Source organism: Sinocyclocheilus grahami, unplaced genomic scaffold (assembly GCF_001515645.1).
Source record: "Sinocyclocheilus grahami isolate Dianchi unplaced genomic scaffold, SAMN03320097.WGS_v1.1 scaffold877.1, whole genome shotgun sequence".
Lineage (NCBI taxonomy): Eukaryota > Metazoa > Chordata > Actinopteri > Cypriniformes > Cyprinidae > Sinocyclocheilus > Sinocyclocheilus grahami.
Window position 1 is genome coordinate 445,052 of NW_015506056.1, and position 6,223 is coordinate 451,274.

Genomic DNA, 6,223 nt, shown 5'->3' on the forward strand with positions numbered 1-6,223 from the left:
AAAAAAAAAAAAAAAAGTAAAACTTATGATACTTGAAATAAAATAAAATTGAAATATAATATTATAATAATAATAATAATAATAATAATAACAACAACAACAACAACAACAACAATAAAAAACACACATACACAAAATACTAAAGATTTACTCAATTTAAATGAAATTCAGAAAAATTTAAACAGGGAAAAAATTATTTTGGGAAAAAAATAATAATATAACATGACATAGAACAACTTTACATGATGACTGAGTGATATGATGCTTGAGTGTGTTTACTCCCTACCAGAGGCAACAACTGAATACCGCTCGCTTTCGAATACTTCTCTCTTTTTAAAGGCCACTTTGAAATTTCTCCTTTAGTTTTCCCCACAAAAATACAGCATAACACTTTGGAACGAGGTAAATGAATAAACAAGTTGAATAATTAAAGTCCGGATTTTCATTTTCACTAGTCCCACTAGTTCAAATATTCTGTATCCGTAAAAGATGGCTTATGCCTCTAAAGTGAACCTGGACGGAATTCCAGGCCGTCAAGTTTCCTGTTAGTAAAATTCTCCGAAAACAATTCTGCCAGTGTTTTCCTCGGAGTGAAGCTAAACCGCTGTTAATCTGTAATGTGTTAAACCCGTACCTGCCAGACTCCATTCATTCATTAAAGAGTGTAAAATGTCACACTTTCAGTCACAGACTCGGTGAACATGGATGTGTTCAGCTATTTCTCAGAAAGGGCTACAGAATGTATTTTACTCCGCTTGTATCGTGCAGATTGACTGTCATTAGTTTATCTTGGTTATACTGCAAGGTTATAGGTTACGAAATCATGCAGCTTTCCTTAACGGTAATCTCCTGTATGAAACGGCTCGATTCAGAATATTCTGTTGCCAGAATACTGGCAAAACTCAACAATCTTACAATCAAAAATAAAACTTTATGAAGAAAGATCCCCGTCACTCGGTATCGGCAAGTACCAAAAATAAAAGTATCGGTATCGGGTGAGTACTGGAAAAAGTGGTATCGGTGCATCCCTAATTACTATTTTTTTTTTTTACAATCAAAAAGGGTGTTTAATCAGTGGAATTTGGAAAACTTTAACAATTTACTCAAGAGTGTAAAATGTCACACTTTCAGTCACAGACTCGGTGAACATGGATGTGTTCAGCTATTTCTCAGAAAGGGCTACAGAATGTATTTTACTCCGCTTGTATCGTGCAGATTGACTGTCATTAGTTTATCTTGGTTATACTGCAAGGTTATAGGTTACGAAATCATGCAGCTTTCCTTAACGGTAATCTCCTGTATGAAACGGCTCGATTCAGAATATTCTGTTGCCAGAATACTGGCAAAACTCAACAATCTTACAATCAAAAATAAAACTTTATGAAGAAAGATCCCCGTCTTGGGCCTCTTGGTTGTTTTATCATCCAAACGGATCATAGGTCCTGCCAATCAGAAGGCATTGTGAGGTAGCCAGCCAATGGCATGTCAGAGTCGCTAAGGGGGCGACAACACAGCTGCACTTCACACCCTGTCTTCGCATTCCAGAGCTGAGCATCGCTACGATACCACAGCAAGAACGCTCACGGACCAAACCACTAATACTCAAATACAATCCCAATGACTTTATATGGGCAAGCACAACAGGCTCCTAGTCTGTCAGCCTCGATTTAAAGCTGAGAAAATACATTGTCCAGCTGCTTATGCAGCAATTACACTTGTCTCGCTCCACAAAATGCTTTTAACCTTGTTCATGTTTCATTTGTAAACTGAGCTTTATGAGGGTATGCAACAATAAAAATGTGACAACTAAAAGATATTTATAGGGCCCTATGAAACTTGTATTATTTTTTCTCAATTTCGTTTTCTGAATTCCGTTTCAATGGATACATTCTTAATTGAAATAACGAAACTTACACAATTGAACAACAATTAATTAAAAGTCTAATACAAATGACATTTTTGGGCCCTATGAAATGTTTTATTTGTACATTTTTCTGGATTCTGTTTTAATGGTTTCATAAAATCTTAAAAAGCATGCCTAAACGATTTAAGTCCTAAAATGGCAACCATTTATTTATTTAATTCTTTATTCATTTTACAATAATAGGGCCCTAAATCTGTGTGGTCTGTTTCATTTTTTTCTGGATTGATCTTGAATGCGATTGTTCGCCCAAAAATGAAAATTCCGTAATTTTATGAAGCTACAAGAATACTACAAGAAAACAAAGCAAAGGAATGCACATGTATGCGTCATTGTATTATCATGAATGTGCATCAAAGTCTGACATGGACGAGAAGAAATTGTTGAATAAAGTCATTATTTTTGTTTTCTTTGCACATAAAAAGTATTCTTGTAGCTTCATAAAATTAAGGTTGAATCACTGATGTCACATGGACTATTTTAAAAATGTCCTTACAACCTTTCTGGGCCTTGAACGTGTCAGTTGCTCTCAGATTTCATCAAAAATATCTGAATTTGTTTTCTGGAGATGAACAAAGGTCTTACGGGTTTGGAATGACATGAGGGTGAGTAATTAATGACAGAATTTTCATTTTTGAGTGAACTACAGTATTTCTTTAAATATTGACACAGCCGTTCAGGATCCACCCATTTTTAAAAGCCTGTGCATTTAAAGCAGTAGATGACAAAACTACAGCATGTTTAGGATAAACTTATCTTATTGTGTGTTGGCATGGATGCTAATATAGTTATTGTTTTTATTATTATTGTTGTTCTTGGTGTGAATGGGCCTTTAATCTTTGATTTGGTTACATGGCTGTAATGAATGGTCAAATTGCTGTAAGAGAAAAAATAATATATAAAAAAAGCTAGTATAAATGCACAAATACACGATGACCCCCTAATTTGTAACCAGATAGCTCTGTATGTGTTGGACAGAAAGCAGGTCACTGGGTCCGGTCTCTTAAACAATCACCCAGTCACAATTAATCTTCAGGATACGGCTCAGCAATCTCAGGAATGCAGTCTTTAAAAACATGCTGGCATACACACGCTTCAGTGCACATGCACTATGATACAATGCCAACACACGCAAAGTGCTAGAAGGAAAAGCAAAGCACCTCCACAAACTAGCTATTTTGTCCTTTGTGCACTGAAGTCGTGTTGAAATTATGTGAATTTAACCTGCGAGTTTATCCTGCTTGCCTCATGTAATAAGCTCCCACTAAAACACAGTACTTAATCATTAAATGTAATAAGCATTTTCATATGTAAATAACATTCAGACTCTGTATTTGAAATTAATTGCAAGCTGCAAATACTGCTAAAAGAAAAAAACACAAGAAATGCTATTTATGTATTACGATTTTCAGCTAAGTTTAATGGTGCAACAGAAAAATATTTAGTAGTGCAAAAGTCGATTTATATCGCAACAAACTTTCGCACAGCTGGTGCATCTGGCACCTAGCAACGATGCAGAACACCCTACCACCTAGCAAGTTAGCAACCACTCAGCATAGTGCAGAGGAAAATCACCTATAACTTGGGAAAACGTAGAAAGGCAGAGCATGTCATGTTAATGGCTATTGATTGCCTGAAAGTTTGACCTTTGTAAAGATCACTAAACGTAATCTTTTCTTAAGGGAAGAGAGACTGACTAACATCGAGTCTTTTGTAGTCTTGCCCCCCTCCTCTACTGCAATAATGGGCACCTGTTGATCTCAGCCCCCTTATGGAGACGCTCAGGCTGCCAAGAGCAGATAGAAGAACATCCTTATGATCATGACATAATACCTGTTCAAAGGAGAACGTTATAATTTGCTAAATATGCTCAAAGGAATCAGCATGAACAGCTAGCAGAGATGTTGCATTATTTATGGCCTGCAGTACTGCAGCTGCTGTGCAGGAACGGATGACAGGAACAATGCTGGAAGCTGTCAGCAACTCATATAGGCCTACTGCACATGCAGTACAGATACTCTCACACATTCCTTGCAATTGCCTTTTTTTCCATTCCTGCACACACATCCACACAACACTGGCTCAACAGACAAGTTCCTGCTTTGGTATGGGAACAGATATGGGAAAATACTGCATTTTAAGCAAACATGCACATTCTGTCCTGAGTGATTCCTCTCATTCTGCACACACAGAGTTTGGTAAATTGTAGAGAACTTAAGTAGTGTATAGAGAACTGAAATGAAACATCACAATAGTGTCCAATAGTATCAGTCCAGAGAGAGAGTACTGCAAAGGCACCGATATGGTTTAAGCAAAATTAAAGATCGACAATATATTGTACAAAATCTGACTGAAACAAAGTTCGTTTGGAGTTCATTTTTGGACTTTGAAACAGCTTGCCAAGTGAACTTTCTGGAAAAGTTTGCTCCGGCTGGTAAACACCTTTGAACTACCATTAGTCTGTAGTAATTGTGTGTTGGTCAGTGTGCTCCACCGTCTTTAACAAGGAATTCTTAAATTCATTTCTTATGTTCAGTCCGTCAGGGTCAAACACAAGAAAAAACATGAACACACTGGAGTGCTGCTTTATAGTAGATCTTGAGGTTGTAATTCTAATTGAAAGCGACAATGACACTTTTCTTCATGTGTTTTACTATAAAGCTGCTTGCTTGAAAGCGATCTACTGAATAAAGTGATAGTGTCGAATTGTATAGTGATCCAAACATATACACGTCAGTATAATCAGATGCTTTCTTAACTGCTGTTTTCTCACCACAGTCATTTTTGCTGTGTGTTTGTTAACTGAGAGGAAAGCAGTTTGGGGGCGCCATCGGGATGTTCGCTAACAGTATACCTGTGTATTCAGAATTTTTTTAATTCCAGCGGTCAGGTATTTCATCAAATTCACCACTGTCCATGACAAGGGTGTATATTAGTCAGACACTTTTATGTATCCCGTATCACACTGCGAACTTAATCTCTCGTTTAATACATGCTTATTTTTTCCCAAACCAATTAAGTGCAAACTCACAATTTCCCCATCTAATGTGAAAATTACCTCAGTAATATTGTTCAACTTTAGTACATTGGCTTGATTTTTTTTTGCACTTTGCAGTGGATTATTTATTAAGAATAAAAGGTACATTTGTAAAATAATTTCGATTTCAATTCTATTTCTATTAAAAATTATATTTCATGTCCAGATATTTCGGGAGTAGCTACATAACTAGCTTATTTATCATTCTGTGTGTGAACAATGTAATATTGAGTCGATTGTTGGCTAACAATGTGAAATGCTGAAAGCCATAGCAACATTTTATGTTGAAAAATGAACGACAACAGCCAAGCGATAGCTACTTCCAACCAAATATTAGAAATATGTTTAGTAAACCTGTCATTAAAAAAAAAAAAAAACCTTCGTTTTATTTATACACATTATATTGAACAATGTAATATACATATAAGGCTTGTGTGAGCAACTGCATGTTGAAAAAAACCAGCATATGCTGGTTAGGTATGTTTTGACACTGGGATGCTGGTTTAAGCTGGTCATGTGCTGGCAAAGGACCAGCACAAACCAGCAAAAAGACCAGCATAAACCAGCACAAATCAGCATCCCAGTGTCAAAACATACCTAACCAGCATATGCTGGTTTTTTCAACAGGGAGAGGAGAGAAAGACTCCTATCAAACCATTAGAATTAGGGATGGGCGTATCGATCCGAAGTATCGATATATCGATACTTCGGATCGATACGCCCATCCCTAATTCTAATGGTTTGATAGGAGTCTTTCTCTCCTCTCCCTGTTGAAAAAACCAGCATATGCTGGTTTTTTCAACAGGGAGAGGAGAGAAAGACTCCTATCAAACCATTAGAATTAGGGATGGGCGTATCGATCCGAAGTATCGATATATCGATACTGACGCGAGTATCGAAACTCAAACAAAAAAATATCGATACTAAAGGTGCACTTTATTTACCAGTGGTTTTGTTTATTTAACAAAAAGAATAATAATAATAATAATAATGCGTACAATATGCATTGAATTGGACGAATAACCTTTTTGTTAGCGAGTAATTGTGTAGGATATAACCATTTTCCTGCTCATCTGAACACACGCAAATGTTGCAAGACAGAACCAATTAAATCACAGAGAGCATTCACTCACTGCTGACAGTGCATTCAAACAGGGCTGCGTTTCCCAAAAGTATCATAAAGTATTAACGCTTTTGGGAATGGCAGCCCTGAACAATGTTTATCAGAGGACAGAAAAAAAAAAAAAAAAAAAAAAAAAAAAAAA

The 6,223-nt window shown here is 36.3% G+C and overlaps 1 protein-coding gene across 1 annotated transcript in view; it reads right to left on the reverse strand.

Moving 5' to 3' along the window:
• The window catches only part of LOC107563514 (ventricular zone-expressed PH domain-containing protein-like), a 117,864-nt gene that overhangs the window by 105,337 nt on the left and 6,304 nt on the right, over positions 1-6,223 (reverse strand). The window lies entirely within an intron of this gene.